The 20,030-nt window shown below is 48.2% G+C and overlaps 1 protein-coding gene across 1 annotated transcript in view; it reads left to right on the top strand.

Moving 5' to 3' along the window:
- LOC147608981 (periodic tryptophan protein 2-like) overlaps window positions 1-20,030 on the top strand; it is a 52,441-nt gene that overhangs the window by 20,157 nt on the left and 12,254 nt on the right. The window lies entirely within an intron of this gene.

The raw sequence follows: 20,030 nt of genomic DNA, 5'->3' as shown, positions 1-20,030 counted from the left end.
AGTAATCTGTGTCTGTCATCCCTCCTCTGGAGCTGTCTGAGCCTGTAATGATGTCTCTCTGTGACGCTGTATGTCTAGAATGAATCTCCCCAGTATGCGCTGGTCTGCTGCCTCAAAGATTTGGCGTAGGGAATGTGGCTCTCTGAATAAAATGGGATATCTCTCTCTGATGGCTGTATATGCTCTGCATCTGCATACATAAGAACAAGTGATGAAATTGTTAGAAAGCAACAAGCTTTATGTCAATGAGAAGAAATTGGAGTTTTATTTATACGAGGTTTACTGCCTCGGATATATAATCAGTGCGGCAGGCACTCGATTAGACCTTGCAAAGGTGGCGGAGATCCTTAATTGGGAGATTTTGGAAACAACATATGACATTAGGTCGTTTGTGGATATTTGCTAGGCATATTCCACCCACATCGACAAGTTCTTCGACGTCTCGGGGCAACTCTGACTGATTTGCTTAAAGGCGTTAAGACTCGGAGGCAAAAGATCAAGATGATTCCTCAAGGTTTAGAGGCTTTTTAGGACCTCAAGGTTGCATTATTTGAGGCTCCTTGTTTAGCGCTAGCCTTTTGGGATGACCCATTTTAAGTGATCAGTGATGCGAGTAACAATGATGCAAGTAACATCGCTATTGGAGCGGTCTTGCAACAAAATGGGCATCCAGGAGCTCACATGTCCCATAAGCTGATCCCTTCTCTGGTTTATGACTGGGAACTCCTCGTGGTGATACAGGCCGTGAAGCATTGGAAACATTTCCTTTATGGGTGCAATTTTGAGGTTCGCATAGATCACCAGGCTTTGTGTTGGCTTTAGACAATGCCAAGCACAAATTGGAGTGAGACTATCAACAGCGCTGAAGCGAGATTTTCTAGCAGTTTGGTGGTTTGATTATCTTTTGGGCAAAGCCAATCTAGTGGCCGAGAGCAAGAAAGAAACCGTGTTCCACATCCAGTCCACTGAGATGGAATTTGCTGGTATAGGACTAGATGACAAAGCACAAGTACGTAGATTCTGTGGAATTTGTTACTCAATGGGAACAGGCATTGGATGCCACAAGACCATGCCATTTCTTGATACGCGATGGTTGGCTTTTTTACAAAGGTTGCCTTTGTGTATTAAATTACTTCTAGGCAACTCTTCTCCACGATGCCCATGATGCCATCACTAGTGGTTGTAGGGACATGAACTTGACTCTGGAAAAGTTAGAGTGGTAGTTTTTTTGGTCAAGGATGAGGCGAGACGTGTTCACTCATGTGTAACAATGTCTGGTTTGTCAAAAAGTGAAAGTTCCTCGTGGGAAGAAGATAGAGTTGTTACAACCTTTACCCATTCTCAAAGGACCTTTTCAAGATATCTCGATGGATTTTGTGACGAACTTGCCTCAAGTGTATTACGCAATGTTGGACGATTGTTGATCATTTTAACAAATCTGTTATGTTTATTCCTTGTAGGGCTAATGTATGTGGCTAGGTTGTTTATTCGGCATTACTACCCCATAGGTGGCATATCTAGGACCATTGTGTCAGATCAAGATGCCAACTTTACCATTTTTGGAGGGCATTATTTGATAACTTTGGAACTAAGTTGAATTTTTTCAGTACATTCCACCCACAGACAGATGGCCAGATGGAGATTTACAATCAATTGGCGTTTGATGTGCTGAAGTGTTGTGTTCATGACCAACAAGGTAAGTGGGAATAGTATTTGCCTTTAGTTCAAGCTTTATTGAATGACTGTTTTTCTTCAGCTATTGGCGGGACTCCATAACGAGGCAGCATTTGGAAGACTGTTCCAGTCTCTGTTGACGAGGACACCGTCCTCAGTGCCTAAAGCGAACAGATTGATGGAGTCTTGCCAGGAGATCGTTTGTGAAAGATGGATTGGCTAAAGCGCAGGAGGCCTACACTTGACAGGCCAACAAGGACAGAAGAGAGGTGATCTTCTCGGAAGGAGAGTGGGTATATCTTAGGATAATGAAACAAAGGCTTAAACAGTTGGGAAAGCAATGCCCAAAGTTGTCGTTTTGGAGCTTCGAACCCTTTCCCATTTTAAAGAAGATTAATGAGGTTTCCATGAAGCTAAAGCCACCTCCTAGTTGGACCATGCATGACGTGTTCCATGTCAGTTGGTTGAAGCCCTATATTGGACCTCCTCTCTCCGATGTCCACGATGAACATGAACTAGACATAGTGGACAAAGCTGAAGTTATGGTTCCAGAATAGATCCTTCTACATCGTTTCAAGCACGGCTTTGGCTGAAAAGAAAGACAGTTGCTCACAAAGTTTCAAGATTGAGGGACACACAAAGTGGTGTGGCTTGACAAGACCTTCGAAGATTATCTGGCATTATTGACAGACTATTTGGAGGCTTTGTGGCTTTCGTCAAGTTAAGCAGAAGGGGATGTCACATGCATCCCGCACTTGGATGCCACATGGACATGTGTACAAACAGGAGCAGGTCCTAGAATGGAAATGGGTACCTTGTTGTTAGAAGTCATCTCCTGTCTTTACTGAGACACCAAGGCCTTTGTTGTGGGTGTGCCCGCCATTGTAGGTGCTTTTCTCATTTTTCCTCGTATTTTTTCCCATATTTTTCCCATTTATCTGTGGCTTGGGGGGGCAGGCGTGAGCTGGTAGGCTCTTTTCCTCTGGCCAAACTGTACCCGACTTATGTACAGCTTGGCCGACTCATGTATGCTGGCCGGCTGGCCCTTGTAGCTGGTCGTGGAGGATTGGACCCTGTCGGCTGCCTCTGGAGCAGGCCGACCGCTGCTTGGGGTCCATATATAATGGACCCCCACACCCCTTGCTATTATTATCTTGTATCATTCCGGGATCTCGTGTATATAGAGTAGAGTTACACGTCTCTCTCTCTCGCCTCTGTCGCCAGTTCCCCCAGTTCGCCTCTGGTCTGCCCAGTACCCGCCAGTTCGCCTCCATTTCGCCTCTGGGTTGCCATTTCGCCTCTGGTCTGCCCAGTTCGCCTCTGCTGCCGGTTCCCCCAGTTCGCCTGCTCTGCCCAGTGCCCGTCAGTTCGCCTCTGGGTTGCCATTTCGCCTCTGGTCTGCCCAGTTCGCCTCTGCCCGCCAGTTCCCCTAGTTCGCCTCTGGTCTGCCCAGTACCCGCCAGTTCGCACCCATTTCACCTCTGGGTTGCCATTTCGCCTCTGGTCTGCCCAGTTCGCCTCTGCCGCCAGTTCCCCCAGTTCGCCTCTGGTCTGGCCAGTGCCCGCCAGTTCGCCTCCATTTCGCCTCTGGGTTGCCCCCTTTCCCCCCTCTGCCCGCCAGTTCCCCCAGTTCTGGTCTGCCCAGTGCCCCCTTTCCCCACCCACCCTTGCTCAGTGCCCCCTTTCCCCACCCACCCTTGCTCAGGCCCCCAAGGCAGCAACATAACTCTCTCTCTCTCTCTCTCTCCTCCCTGCCTGTGGGAAGGACTGCAGAGTGATCTGGAGGAATGGCCCTGAGTCTCCAAGAGAAACTCGAGGCCCTCGAGATGGCAATGAAGGCACTAATCAAGACGATTCCAACCTCAATGAGGTGGAAATCAAACTACACAGGCACATCATAGCTCTCGAAGCACGGGTCACGAACCTCGAACAAGAGAACACGGCACTCAAGGAGGAGGTGAGTGCATTGAAAGTGGAAATGGTAGCCATCAAGAATGCTGAGAAGGAAGAAGGGGAGATCAATGACAACACTCTCACGGCCATCAAAGAAGAGATCTCCAAGGAGATCACAAAGGACATGGAGGGAAAGCTCGAAGCCAAGCAGTCAGGATGGGTCGAGGTGGTGAAGAAGAACATCCGTAAAGAATTGAGGGAGGAGACTCAAAGGGAAGAACACCAAATCATTCACACCACCATTGGGGAGGAGAAGATGAGGCATGCCCGCCGCCTCAACATTCGAGTCACAGGTATAGCCAAGACACCCGACTCCACTCCCGAGAAAGATGGACAGCTTCTATGCATGAAGCTCGGCTACAAGGAAGAGCACCCTCTCCCCTTCACCAAAGCATGGAGAGCCGGGAAAGACTCAACACGCAAGCGAGCCCTCATCCTACAGTTTGCAGGAGAGACGGAGAGGGTCACCTTCATGAGGAAGAGGGTCATACTACGGGGTTTAGAGGGAGCTCCCATTTTCTTGGATGATGATCTCACGAGGATGCAGCTTGAGCATAGGGTAACTTGCATGCCACGAGTCTTACACGCTAGGAGAGAAGGCAAGAAGGCCTTCTATCGAGATGGTCGGGTCATCATTGATGGCCGGCCCATGGATTAGCAGTTTGGGGCCTATGGGACACAGACCAGGCCACTGATAGAGATACACATAGCAGTATGGAATTGTAATGGTTTACTATGGGTGCAGCCTGGACGACTGGAGCATGTTATGGTGGGGAGAGACATCATACTTCTGACAGAGACACATCAGAGTCCAGAGAGAGGGCTACCTCGAGTAGAGGGATTCCAGTGGGAGTCAGCATACAGGAGGACCACACGCCAGGGTACCTCGAGAGGGTCGGGGGGAGTAGCAGTCCTATTCAGACGGGAGCTACAGGGGAGACTGAGAGTGGTAGCACAGGATCCAGAGGCCAGATACATGTGGATCAACTTACAGCTCTCACAGGACAGGGTTATATACATAGCTCTATGTTACTTTTCTCCATCAGGATCCTCCTATGTCATTACAGAGGACATGCCACAGGAGGAGGAGACAGGAGCCTCGCCATACACTTGTCTGTCAGAGGAGATTATGCATTATTCTACACTAGGGGAAGTATTTCTTACGGGCGACTTCAATGCCCACACACAGAGCAGACAGTGTGAGGTGTATGACTATGATGACATGGAGATCCTCCACCCTGTGGATCCAGAGGAGATAGGGGCTAGTCGGGCATCAGAGGACACTGGACCAGACAGAGGACATTATGGGGACCACTTACTAGAGTTGGGAGCCAGGCATCATCTCGTTATTTATAACGGGATGCTACAGTGGCCGGGATCAGGAGGGCTGACATGCTTCCCGCATGGGGGTCATAAACGGACCGGAGGCACGGTGGTAGACTACATTATGGGGTCTTTGGAGGCATCACAACTTGTGACCTCATTCTCCATTCCACCTCGTCCTATTGGGGCAGATCATACATACTTGGCATTTTCACTAGCCGGATCACCAGTATCACCAGTCCCCCACATACCGACGTCACACACTACCATCTACTTCACACATGACATGGCGGACATATACACTAGCAGAGTAGAGGATGGGCTCCTACTCATGGATCCCCCTTAGCATCTATGGATACCATTACTGCCCAGCTGGCATCACACTCCTACACACGGCTGCATTACAGAGCTTCCCACATCGTGTACACTCAGGAGAGCCTGCGAGACCTGGGACTATGCCCCAGAACAGATGGTATGATGACGAGTGTAGAGCCCTATACTCACGGCTCGGCATACAGAGAGCCTTGGGAGCCATCACAGAGCAGGAGTCGAGGAGAGATGAGGAGACTTACTCGCCGCAAAAGGCGGGCCTTTGCAGAGATACAGGAGCTAGAGATCTTTCATTTCTTCATGAGTAGAGATAGCCCTGTCTCATGGCGGCACTTCAGAGAGCCCCGGACCCCGACACCTATTGCAGACCCACAGACATGGCACACATATGCAGAGGGTCTATACCATGCCCCACAGCAGCCACCTATACCTCAGCCACAGGAGCCTCGACCTACCACAGCTAGCTTCTTTACCCACTCGATGGTACAGGAAGCTATCTGCCGCCTACAGCATGGACAGGCCGCCGACCATATGGGCCTGCAGGGTGAGCATCTCATATATGCAGTAGATTCTTTAGCTCCTTTTCTTGCACACCTGTTTAACAGGGCACTATCAGAGGGTTTGCCTGCGGAGTGGACGATGCACACCATTGTGCCGATTCACAAAACAGGGGATATGCTCGATCCGAGCAACTACAGGACGGTTATGGTTGGCCACGTGCTGGCCAAACTATATGGTGTAGTGCTGGAGCAAGAGCTTAGCTTATATGCTGAGCGAGCAGGTTTACGCTCATCAGGGCAGGCAGGCTTCAGGAGAGCTTTCTCTACCATTGACCATGTATTCACTTTGAGATGTATGATTGATCAGGCCAGAGTGAGGAAGAGAAAGCTCTATTGCTGCTTTGTGGATTTTCGCAAGGCATTTGACACAGTACCACGAGAGAGGCTCTTTCAGCGCCTGCAGTCTCTTGGCATACCAGCAGATATGACATGGGACATCTATGCATTATATGAGCAGGTTTTTGGGCGAGTTAGATGTCCAGGAGGTATGTTCGAGACTATTGCTAGTACCATTGGTGTGAAGCAAGGATGCCCACTTTCCCCCACGCTATTTGGGTTATACATTGATGAGGTGGCTGACTTCATTACACGGGGAGGCAGAGATGGAGTTGATTTAGCAGGTACCTCAGTACATATTATGCTCTACGCTGATGATATTGTATTAGTGTCTGAGTCCCCAGGTGGTCTACAGCAGCATCTACATGCACTCGATGATTTCTGCACACAGAGGGGTCTTACTGTGAACCTTGGGAAAACCAAGGTTATGGTCTTTCATACATCGAGACAGGGCAGGAGTCAGCTGACATTCACTCTCGCAGGATGCCAGGTGGAGGTGGTGACATCATACGTGTACCTAGGGGTTACCTTCTTTGCAGCAGCCACACGCTTCACCATGGGTTCAGCAGCCAGAGCTAGATTGACACGGGGATATGCAGCATTGGCTATGCTACAGAGACAGTGCCACCAGGCGCATTTTCAGGAGCCCCGGACGAAGGGGTGGCTATTTGACACATTAGTCACACCGGCATTGATGTATGGAGCAGCAGTATGGGCGCCAGGCCTTGCTACCCATTGGTGGACACAGATAGAGAGACCACAGGCCCTCATGATGGCACGCATGATACGCAGCAAACCGTCAGTACCTCATGACATTATCCGAGCAGAGTTTGCTACGCCTCCTATGATGGTAGAGGCCATATTTCGGACTATATGCCTGCTAGACAGATTCAGAGAGATGCCACAGGACATATTATCATACAGAGCTTTTGAGGCATCTAGACAGTTGGCTGAGGCAGGAGACAGAGGATCATGGTATGCAAAGGTCACACATTGGTTCTCACAGCATGGCCTAGACATGGATCATCTACCACCATTCCAGTATGACAGGGATGCACCACATATCCGTCTCTCTCATAGTGAGAGGAACAGAGTATTGAGACAGGATCTATGGCAGCTCTATACACGAGAGACATGGATATCGCCTACACAGCCTCTTCCACCGAAGATGCTATACTACAGAGATCACTTCATGAGTATCACTGATGATGGATTTATAGAGAGGCCTAGATACACGGAGGGCTTTTTACCACACGGCTCCCGAGTGGCTATTGGTCAGCTCAGAGTTTCATCACACCGATTGGAGATTGAGACTGGCAGAGCAGCACGGATCCCCCGAGAGGAGAGGGTATGCAGATTGTGCAGAGAGGAGGTGGAGAGTGAGGAGCAGTATGTATGCAGTTGCAGAGCATATACAGCCATCAGAGAGAGATATCCCATTTTATTCAGAGAGCCACATTCCCTACGCCAGATCTTTGAGGCAGCAGACCAGCGCATGCTGGGGAGATACATTCTAGACATACAGCGCCACAGAGAGACATTATTACAGGCTCAGACAGCTCCAGAGGGGGGGCGACAGACACAGATTACTACATTTTTTCAGAGATCCATCCCCCTCCCAGCCCCTACACGGCAGGGAATTACTCTCCAGAGAGCAGAGACACTTAGAGCCCGCAGGAGACAGAGGACACCTGGCTTTCGGACACCACGCCTATACCAGAGAGAGATGACAGAGATCAGAGCTCAGTTTCACAGAGAGAGTGCGGAGCGACTGGCTCGCTTTAGAGCACACCCAGGCATGTTCTTCAGGGAGCTGTGGACACCCCCTTCACTGATGTATACCATTTTATACCCCCAGTATGGTACAGGATGGAGCTAGCTAGGTTGCATATCATGTTTGTATACTCCATGGATATAGCTTTGCATTCTCCTAGTAGTAGAGCTCCATCCCCTGCACACCCAGATTCAGCTTTTTTTTGTTCAGTACTTTTTCATTTTGTTGGGATGACAGAGTACCCCATACAGGTACTCCGATTTGTCTCATAGGCCGAGTTCGGTCTTTTGGAAGACATTAATAAAATCTTTCTTTCTTTCTTTCTTTCTCCTTCTCTTGTGCTGTCCATTTTCTGCACTCTACTTGCTCTTGTGGTCTCAGATTGTTATTATCTCCGCTGCGAATTTTGACATGGTATCAGAGCCGTAGGTTCTTGATAGATCTTGGGAGTTGTGTGAGCAAGAGGGGGACTGTAGCGTTGCTGATTGGTGGACTGTTCTGGAAGAGAAGAAGCAAGAGGGCTGATTTGCTGGACAGCCACTTGCAGGTGTAAGTTTTTTTTTTTCCTACCCACCCACCCTTTTCAGTTACATCCTCGCCATGGCAGATTTGTTAGAGATGGCTGAGAAGCATGTGAAGATTCCAACACTCCCCACGTTCCCGGTGGATCGCTAGTTGGACAGGAACAATTACGGCATATGGAAGGCTATAATGGAATTTGTGCTGGAGTCATTTGACCTTGCTGATTTCATCGTTGTCGGGGTTCCACAACCGGAAGCAGAGGAAGGGGAGTTACAATCAACCAGAAAGGACCGCGAGGCACAGGCACTGTTGTGGGATCGTGTCAACGCCAGGGTCCGTTCATTTATCTTCCTCAGCTGCACACCGCAGGTAATCAATCATGTAAAGCACATGATGCTGGCCAGAGGCATATGGCAGCACTTGGCTTCTCTTTATAAAAAGGTATCGCCCATGAAGAGGATTTCCTTGGAAGTATAGATGCGGGTTATGAACCTTGCAAAGTCGTTAACGATGCGGGAGCATATTAACAAGCTGCAGGCCCTTCAGCAAGAAGTCCTTTAGGCTGGGAAGGAGATATCATCAGAAGATATGGCCATCACTTTGCTGTCCCACTTGCCTTCTCAGTATTCCGCTTTCTACTCTTCTTTGATTACTAGTGGCAGGCTCAGCACCATTACATGGGAGGAGCTTGTGCCCATGGTCTTGGACCAGGAGGAATACACGAACCCTCCTCACAGTGGAGGTTCGGAAGCCTTAACAGGCCAACGGTTGAAAGGCAGGAATAACAACAAGGGCAAAGGGAAGGCTTCATCGGAGAAGTCTTTTGAGAAGAAGCCTGACACGGATCGAGAGAAACTGAAGGCCGAGAGGTCCTGCAGTGATTGTGGCGAGAAAGGCCACTATTGGAGGAAGTGTCCTAAGCGGACTGGGAAGAGTGTTGATTCTTCAGCCTCAGCTGCAAAGACTCCAGCATTTGTGCACTTAGAGATGATGGACTTAGATACTTCATCGTCTTCGAGTGAGGAGGCAGTTGGCTTCATCGCAAAGGATACTCGGGGGTGGATTCTTGACAGTGGTGCTTCCAGGCACATACTCCTTCCCGAGACTTCTTTTTGGATCTGAAATGATAGTCAGGTCGCATCTTCATTGGCGACAACTCCACCATTCCGATACACAGTGAGAGCCGGATGGAGATTATTCCCGACGGCAAGGGGGGTAAGCATTCCTCTTGTGTTCTTTACATCCCTGCTCTTGGTTTTCATCTTCTGTCAGTGCATGAAGTATGCAAGACTGGCTTTCAGGTGGAATTTGAGGAGCATTTAGTTGCTCTACGGGACCGTGAGATTGGCCAGGTTCTTTGGGAAGGCGGTGTAGAGAATGGTATCTACAAGCTCTCCGCACTCTCCTCATTGATAGGTTCTCAGGTCGAAGATCTGCGGCTTTTTCTGTTTGGCCACTTAAATGTGGACGCACTGCGGCGGAGAGCTTTCCGGGACTAGATGGTGGTTGGCTTACCAGATGTTGGCAGCAAGCAAGGACGTTGCAGTTCTTGCATACGTGGTAAGTAGCAAAGGGAATCCTTTCCGAAGTAGGCTTCTAGGCGGGCTTCAAAACCATTGGAGTTGATTCACACTGACTTGTGTAGACCTCAGAAGACACCATCATTGGGAGGTTCTCTATATTTCATGCTGCTTGTTGATGACTGTTCCAGATTCACATGGGTCTACTTTCTTTCACAGAAGGACCAAGCTTTTTCACGGTTCAAGGATTGGCATGTGATGGTGGAGAGAGTCTGGATTGCAGGTAAAGACTCTCAGGGCTAACAAAGGAGGTGAATTTTCTTCGAATGCTTTCGTCAGATTCTGTGTAGATGATGGCATCAAGCGGGAACTGGCCAATACAGGATCGCCTTCCGAGAGAATGGAGTTGTCAAACACGAAAACAGGACTGTGGTGGAGATGGTGAGGACGATACTGGAGCATCGTGATCTTCCTCGTCCACTTTGGGGAGAGGTTGTGGGGCGACGGCTGTACATACCCTCAACCGGTCTCCAACGACTTCAGTACCTCACATGACTCTTTTTGAGGCATACTTTGGCAAGAAACCTGATGTCTCCCACTTCCGTGTGTTTGGGAGTGATGCGTATGTATATATTCCGAAGAAGCAAAGGGGGAAGCTTGACTCCAAGTCCCGTAAGCTTATTTTTGTGGGGTATAATTCTCTTTCCAAGGGATACAGATTGTATGATCTAGAGAGGGATGAGATTATTGTCAGCCGGGATGTGGTTTTTGATGAGTATGTTCCAATATCCACTGTCGAGGAGCCGCCACTTCTTGGAGACCCAGAGGAGTCTGATGATGATTCCCAGTCCATTGTTCCAGCTGGACAACCACAGTTAGTACAGGAGGTTGAGCTCGCAGCTGGAGTAGAGCCCCCGCAACAGCAGGAGGCTCCGTGATCTGTTCGAGTACCCAGGTGGTTGATAGACACCTTTCGGGAGTCAGGTTTCATGGAGCTTCCCTCCGAATTGACCACAGAGGACGGCCCTCGAAGATCGCACAGAGGCCAGGACAAAAGTCATTCAGCAGAGCTTCTTCAAGTAAACTATGCTTTGATGTCTCGTATCATGCGGGACAAGGAGCCCACTTCCGTCAAGGAAGCCCTTTCACAGGATACTTGGAGGAAAGCCATGCAGGTGGAACTTGATGCCATCGAGAAGAACAACACATGGGAGTTGGTACCGAGGCCGTCGACATGGTCAATCATTGGTGTCAAATGGGTCTTTAAGACCAAATATGCGTCAGATGGGTCGGTGGACAAACACAAAGCCAGGCTTGTGGCTAAGGGTTATGCTCAGTGGCCAGGCATCGACTACGAGGATACCTTTGCACTGACAGCAAGGATGACCACGATTCGGACTGTTCTTGCCCTTGCTTCTTCTCAGAGGTGGCCTGTGTATCAAATGGATGTAAAATCTGCGTTCCTTAATGGTGACCTGCAGGAGGAGGTGTATGTTGAGCAACCTCCAGGCTTTGTTGTTCCAGGATGAGAAGGGATGGTTTACAGGTTACGTAAGGCCTTGTATGGTCTTAAACAAGCTCCCAGGGCTTGGAATCAGAAGATTGATTCCTTCTTTTTTGGACTGGTTTTCAGAGATCGGTTGCAGATCCCAACCTATATCTCTTTCGAGAACACGGCATGGTTACGATTATCATCCTTTATGTGGATGATCTCATTCTCACCGGCGGTCATGTGGAGCACATTGGCATGATGAAGGCTGAGTTTGAGATGACCGACCTAAACTTACTCCACTTCTTTTTGGGATTGGAGATCTGGCAGACCCAAGCAGCGGTATGTTCATGAGTTGCTTGAGGCCTTTGGGATGGAGAACTGCAAGCCTATTACTTCGCTGATGGACCCAAATACAAAGTTAACTGTTAATGATCCTTGTGAGCCAGTTGATGCCTCGCAGTATCGGAAGTTGGTTGGTTTATTGATCTGGTTGCTGAACACCAGATCGGACTTGAGCTTCTCCGTGGGGCTGTTGAGCTCGTTTATGCAGACGCCATTGAAGTCTCATTGGGACGCACGATTGCGGATCTTGCGGTATCTGCAGAGTACGAAGGATCTAGGACTCTTCTACACAGGAGGGGATGGAGTCAGACTCCAAGGTTGGAGTGACTCGGATTGGAGTCAGACTCCAAGGGTGGAGTGACAGAGGCAGAGTATCGGGCTGCTTGTGGTGCTGCTTGCGAGGTTGTGTGGCCGCGGAGGCTTCTAGGCGAGATTGGGTTTCCACAGAAGGAGCCCACAGTCATCCAGTGTGATAACCAGAGTTGTATAGCTATTGCTCAGAACCTGGTCTTCCATGCCCGGACGAAGCACATAGAGATACAGTATCACTTTGTATGTGAGAAGATCTTGGCTGGTGACATCTTGCTACTTTATTGTTCGACGGAGGACAATGCAGCGGACCTCTTCACGAAGTCTCTACCTCAGGCTATGCTTAGGCGGCACTCCAGCTCCCTGGGGTTGGTTCCACAGCCAGGAGCTGAGAGGGGGTGTTAGAAGTCATCTCTTGTCTTTACTGAGACACCAGGGCCTCTGTTGTGGGTGTGCCCGCCCTTGTAGGTGCTTTTCTCATTTTTCCTCACTCCCCGTATTTTTCCCCATATTTTTCCCATTTATCTGTGGCTTGGGGGGGCAGGCATGAGCTGGCAGGCACTTTTCCTCTAGCCAAACTGTACCCGACTTATGTACAGTCCTGGCCGACTCATGTATGCTTGCCGACTGGCCCTTGTAGCTGGTCTTGGAGGATTGGACCCTGTCGGCTGCCTCTGGAGCAGGCTGGCTGCTGCCTGGGGTCCATATATAATGGACCCTCACACCCCTTGCTATTATTATCTTGTATCATTCCAGGATCTTGTGTATATAGAGTAGAGTTACACGTCTATCTCTCTCCTTCTCTTGTGCTGTCCATTTTCTGCACTCTACTTGCTCGTGGTCTCAGATTTGGTTATCATCTGTGCTGCGTATTTTAACACTTGTGAGCTTCAGTCCGAGACGAGTCAGCTAGGATTCCACTCTAAGCGTCCAAGGTCAAGTGTACAAGTCCCGTACATGGTCTTGGTCAGGTGTGCAAGTCTCGCTGAAGCAGTGCCATTCCGTATTGTGAGTCACCCTTTGGAATGATGATAGGTGTTCCGGGGGTTCGGCTCGTAGCCATATACCAGGCATCTGAGGAATAGCATGTAGCTGCATGTAGGTAGAAGGGGAAGCCTTGTGGGCCACCCTAGATGTCACGTGCACACCCTTCGGGTTGCACAGTGACAAGCTGACTTCATTATCATCAACAGCATTACCATCATCATTGGAGGGTGTAGGGGACTAGTCGGCACCCATACAGGCCCTTGGGCAGCAGCCATAGTAACATGGGACGGGGAACGAGGACGGGGATTCCTGGGAACCGGGACGGGGAACGGGGGACGGCATACAAAATATGCAATTTTAAGTAAGCACTCATTTAAGAAACTTAACAATACTAAAACAAAGTCACTTTACAGTTCCAAAGCATCAATATTAAGTCATACTAGCAAAAAAATGGGTGTTACAAAAAAGGAGATCGGGCACCCAGGACCCAGTCGCCAAAGGCTAAAGCAAAAGACAAGGGCAAAGGCCTAGGCCCTAACCACGTAAGTGGCATACAAAAAAGAGACTATCACTAGAGTAGTACATATGTCAAAAAGCCTCAAGGGGCATGTGAAGTGCTGGCCTCACGATCATGGGTCCCTGCAATTCCTGGAGGCTCCATAGAGATGTCCTCCACTTGCTCCTCCAGCTCCTCATCATCTTGAGACGTCTCCCACTCGGTAAATGCATCAGCCTTTGCAGTTGCACTCTTGCAAAGCATTCACAAGTTTGCACTCACAAAAACTAGATCATTTGCCCATTCCACCCCAAGACGGTTCCTCTTCTTCGATGCAATGTGACTATATGAGCTCCAAAGTTGCTCTAGGCAAGAGGAACTCACTGCCTGGCTGAGAATGCAGATGGCTAGATGCTGAAGCTCAGGTCCATCCGAACCAAAATCTTCCCACCACAAAGCAGCCCCAACTTTGAAGCGATCATCCTGTGCATCCATGTCTCCATAAGAGCCCTGAGAGCTCCTATACCTGGACAATTGGTCACGGATCTTCCGCCTAACATTTGGGTCAGGCACAAGTTGAGTCAAGACAAGTCTCCATAGCTTGCAAGACATTGTAAAATGATAGATCTTAAGCTAGACATCTTAATTCTTGATTACCTGGCAGCATGGAAAGCAATGTGGTCAGGAAAGAAGAAGCGGGCTATGGCCATATCCACCTCTTCCTTCTTCTTGGGGTCCCAACTACCCTCAAGAGTACTTTGCCGGCGTGAGTGTGTGGATGCGGTCGGCATGGAGAAGGATGGTGTTGGGGCCCGTTCTTGTGGGGCGGGTGATGCGCCCGCGGGTGCCGATGAAGTGGATGCACATGGGGATGCCGATGTGGATACCGAACCTTGGGATGGCCTCACTAGTGTTGCGGGATCCACGGCCACATGCGGCACTCTCCTCCTTGAAAGCAAGGCCTCATGTGCGGCAACACGTTCAAGAAGCCTTCTTCTCGTCTCCGGTGTGACCTGATCACAAAATCGGACCTCATGACCGGGCTCATGCAAGAGGTGAGTGTGAGGAGTTTTTGAGTGTGTCTTTCTGGCATATGTACATATAGATGCATGTTTATGTGGCACTGGGATGCCCAATACTCCACCCACTGAACTGCAATGAAGCCTTTTTAGCATGTGATGATGTGTTTGATGCAGATACGTTGGTTGGAGATGGTGTAAGCATCAATGGTATGATGTTTTGAACACATTGTGGAACACCACAGAATGTGAGTTGTGTTGGGGTTGGGATCTCGTGAGCATATGTAGAAGAGCAGGAGTGGATCAAATCTTTGTAGAGGGCGCACATGCAATTGGAGATCTTCATCACCAATATCAAGTTGAAGGTGTGCATGGAGCATAAAGACCTTAATACACAAGGGCCTTAATAAATACTATGTAATTTTATTTAAAAAGGTGGTGAAAGTAGAAACATCAACCAAAGAAATCGGCTGCAGAAGTATGCTGCGCACGTGATTTCCAAATGCAAAGTGCTGATCTGGGACTTGCCTGATTCCACGAGAGTTTTTTTCGTGAAGGTGGCCGCCTCTGGATGCAGAGAGTTGAGGGTAGGTGTTGCGCTGGTTTTGCTGGGCTGCTGCGGAGGCTGGTGGCGACGTCAGAGAGCTTGTTTTCTTGACGTGGAGGGTTGCTGTCTCATTGCAGGAGCAGAGGGTTGCCTTCAATTGAAGGGCTTGCTTTGTGGAGGGTGGCGACTGCAGAAAGAGGAGCTTGTTGTGGAGGGTGGTGTCGACTTGTGGAGTGAGCCGCCTGGCTGCAGGTAGACAAGAAAGAGGAGCTTGTTGTGGAGGGTGGCTGCCTGGGATAGTGAAGGCTGGCGATGACTGCAGGCCAGGAAGGAGAGTGCAGCAAAAAGAGAGAAGAGGAGAGCACACCGTCTGCAGGGAAGGAGGTGGTGGTGCCGACTGCTAGCGGAGGAGTTCAAAAGAGATTGGAGCGCTGTCTGCAGTGAAGTGAGCAAGGGGGTGTCCACAGAAAGAAGGCAAGGCTGGAGGTGGTGTCGATGGGAGTGGAAGGAAAAAGGCTGGCGTCAACTGCAGGCCGAGACTGTAGAGAATCATGGAAAAAGCAAGGCATCGACTGAGGAGGAAAAAGTGAGCATCAACAGCCACGTCCAAGGTGGTGGCATCCGCTGCAATAAAAAACGAAGAAGGAGAGGAGATAGATTCTCTGAGGTTGGCAAGGTTTTGAGGGAGTTTGGGTAATTCATGGTCTTCAATTCAAAGATGTAGAAGCTGCTTATGAATCTCTAAACTTGGGTTTTCTGGGAAGTTTAATGTAGAAAGTCAAAACAAGAACTAGATGCTTCCATGTTCGTTTGTAATAGTCTCTGTACTAAATATACAGTCTTGTAAACCTGAGGTAAAGCTTGGAGGGTAGCCTACTAGAGACATGTATCTTGTTCTGGAGTTGGGTCCAAATATCCACGAATTGTATTTTGAAGATCCCTCAATGTTTGAGATTGTATACTCTGATAGTGATACTGGGTATTGGTCAGTTGTAATTTACATAGATGAGAGGGAGTGGGCAGATTATGAGTGGGTGTTAGAGGAGGATGGTTCTGAGGATATTCTGGATATCCAACTTTGTAGAGACGAAGATTTGTTCTGAAATAAAGTCTTGTTTGTGCTGTTTTTCTGGTGTGGGTGGTGTGGTGAATTGTGTGAGAAGTGTTCCAGCCAGTGTGCTGGTGGTGCCCCAAGCTCGTGGTGTTTTCCAAGACTGTTGGATGGACAGCTATAGAGGTAGGTGATTCCGTGTCCGGAATTTCCGACAGCTTTCTGGTGCCCCCACTGAGGAGAGCTCAGGTATTTTTCTTCGTCTACAAGGGTGTATGCCCTAGAAGTTGAAGGTTTTAGGGAAGGTGTTTTTCTTGTTTTTCTTGGGATTTGAGGCGAAACTTGGAGATCAAAATGATGTCGTATCCAGAGTTTTTTGGTGGTCCTAATAAAGATGTAACAGATTTTCTTGAAAGAATGGAGGTTGCATGCATAAGCAACCACATCAACGATCCAGCACAGGTATTGCGGTTGCTGAATATATGTTTGAAGGGAGATGCGAGGGCATGGTTCAAAACTTTTGAAGAGTCGTTAAGAGATGCTGAGCCACGCATTCCAATGACTGAGGATGGATTGAAGACCGCACTTTTGAACAGGTTCAAGAAGGTTGAGGATCCAGACAGAGTTTGGCATGAAGTGCAGGGGTTGACACAGGGCGAATTGGAGCCAATTGATGATTATGTAAAGAAATTCTCTTTGCTGTGGGAGACCTTGTGCAGGGCTTTGGGGGAGGATCAAGTACCTCCGGACATGATGAAGAAGGATCGTTTTGTTGCAGGATTGAAAGGAGGCAGTCGCTGGAAGGTTGAACTAAAGAAGCCCAAATCTTATGAGGATGCGGTGGAGATTGCCAAATCAAAGGATTGGAAGTTGCAACGGATGAACCAGCTGGGGATGGTTCCAGTGGCAGTGAGGCCTGAAATTAGAAGGGTAGAAGCGTTACCGATGAGAACCGTGCTGGAAAGAGTGCAACCGACAGAAGCTCAAATGAATAATGCCACACCACAGGGGACAAAGGTGGCACCCACAGCTGTTACAGCTTCTGATGAAGGACTTCAACTGGACATGAGGCAAATAGTGGATTGTATGAAGAATCTGAGTTTGAAAATGATAGGGAACACAGGTGGTGGTGGACGTGGCCGAGGCAGAGGTTATAATCAGGAAGGGGTTGAAGGTTAGACAGCAGGGTATGGAAGTGGCCGTGGTTTTGGCAGGGGTAGACGGTTTATTCCTACATGTTGGAATTGTGGTGAATTGGGGCATATAAGTCCTGATTGTGATAAGCCGCCGCGAATGGGGGGTGATATGTATCCTTTACTCTCTCAGATTCCCAATAGGGCAAATGATTATGGAATTGAAATTAAAGGTGAAGCAGGGACCAATGGATTGACAAATGAGGAGAAGGGTAAAACTAAGGTGGTGAATATGGTCACCCTTGAGAAGACAAAGGAGACGGAAGCTGATGTAATGCCTTTGGGAAAACGGACGCCACAGGAAAGGGAAGACAGGGATGCTGCAGGGCCTAGCAAGAAGAAAGGTAAAGTGAAGGAAGGAGGGGATGTAAAGGTCAAGCGGAAGCGGAAGTCTCGTAGGAAGTTTCAAGTGACTTATTTTCCACTGGGGGTTGGGCAGGATAGCTACAATTTACAGGAGGACATGGCTGGAAGGAAAGCTAATATTACTTTTGGGCAATTGCTAGAGTTAGCTCCCAAATTGAAACGTCAGTGGAAAAGACTTGTGAACCCGAGAGAGAAGGAGCTTGCTAGAGGGATAGTGACTGTTTTATCTGTTGAGGAGTTGCCTGATATATGTCTTGTGGTGGATGTATGGCACAAAGGGAAGAATCTGGGAGAAGCATATATAGATGGTGGTGCACAAATTTGTGTAATCACACTAGCAGCTGTGGAGAGGCTCGGTCTTAATATTACTGAAGCGTTTGGTTTCCGTATTCGGTTGGCCAATCACCAGAAGGTTAAATGCTTAGGTGTGATCAAGGAATTAGAATTGCAGGCTTTTGATGTAAAGGTGCTTGTGGACTGTCATGTTATGCCGGCAGGAATGGGTGCATTCCCCATCATTTTGGGAAGACCATGGCTAAGAGCGGTGAAGGCTGTTCAAGATTGGAGGAAAGGGGTCATTACTCTGTATGACAGACGAGGGGATAAAAAGCAGTTTAATATGGATAATCAGAAGCCTGTTGATGATGAAGGGGAAAATGAAGCTGATTCAAGTGTTCATGATATGACTAGTAGCACTACTACTAGTGAGGGAACAAAAGACACTTCATCCAGTAAGGAGGATGCAGAGATGGCTGCCCTGGTTATTGATGAGGAAGTGCTTGGTGATAAGGTTGCCCAACAAAAAGAGGCCATACAGAAAGAATGCGAGGAAGTAAGGACTGATTTTATGACAGAGAATGCTCTTGAAGAGTATATGTTTTTTGAGGCAGATTTTCCTCAAGATCCTGATGTACTTCCTTTGGATGCTATGGTTGAGGTACAAGTGAATCATAAGCAGATGCATGCATGTGATGTGAAAGAGTATGCTTTTGAGTTTTTGGATGATGAACCTTTGTGGGATGAGTGGGATATAGAAAGTCTGCAGGATGATGAACCCGAGTTGGAGTTGGATGATCAGATGTGCATTAATGTTAAGAAAGGCACGAGCAGAATTGATGCTATGAAGGAGGAGCAACACCAGAAGACTATGAATGATGTTGATGCTATGGATGAGATTATGAATGCTGGATATATGAATTTCTTATTGGCCTTGATAAAGATGAACATACAAGAACTGAAGTGGATGCTTTGGCAATGGTGTCTTTTAGAGGGGAGTTTGTTTTGCCTGTAGTGGTTGGCTTTAATGGTGATGTTTCTTATGTTGATGGACAAGAAAGTGCTATAGCACAGCAGGTCTTTCTTGATGAAGCTTTCATCAGTTATTACCCTCAGCAGGAGTTGCTTCACTGGTTTTCTAATAATAGTGTTGACCACATCAGTGATTATGGAATTGAGATGAGGCAGGATGCTATGTATGTCAAGAGCTTTGTTTCTAAAAGTTCTTATGTTATATTGTGGAATGTGGGAAGGCAAACTACGTCTTTGGAAGATGACAGTGTTTCTTTGAACACATGAAATAGAGATGTTTTGGTTACCTTGTATGATGCTCAAAGGATTGACGGAGGGAAACGTGGTTGTATGCTTTTTGCTGCTGATCATAAATGATTCAGCAGGCTTGGGGTTAGGCAAAGTACAAAGGTTCATCATCCAAAAACTCAAAAGCATACTCTTTCACATCACATGCATGCATCTGCTTATGATTCACTTGTACCTCAACCATAGCATCCAAAGGAAGTACATCAGGATCTTGAGGGAAATCTGCCTCAAAAAACATATACTCTTCAAGAGCATCCTCTATCATAAAATCAGTCCTTACTTCCTCGCATTCTTCCTGTATGGCCTCTTTTTGTTGGGCAACCTTATCACCAAGCACTTCCTCATCAATAACCAGGACAGCCATCTCTGCATCCTCCTCACTGGATGAAGTGTCTTCTGTTCCCTCACTAGTAGTAGTGCTACTAGTCGTATCATCAACACTCGAATCAGCTTTCATTTTTCCCTTCATCATCAACAAGCTTATGATTATCCATATTAAATTGCTTTTTATCCCCTCGTCTGTCATACAGAGTAATGACCCCTCAAATCTTGAACAGCCTTCACTGCTCTTAGCCACGGTCTTCCCAAAATGATGGGGAATGCACCCATTCCTGCCGGCATAACATGACAGTCCACAAGC

Source organism: Cibotium barometz, chromosome 52 (genome assembly GCF_041138505.1).
Source record: "Cibotium barometz isolate CiBa-2024 chromosome 52, ASM4113850v1, whole genome shotgun sequence".
Taxonomy (NCBI): Eukaryota; Viridiplantae; Streptophyta; class Polypodiopsida; order Cyatheales; family Cibotiaceae; genus Cibotium; species Cibotium barometz.
Note: the sequence above shows the minus strand (reverse complement) of the source record. Positions and strands in the feature narration are given on the sequence as shown.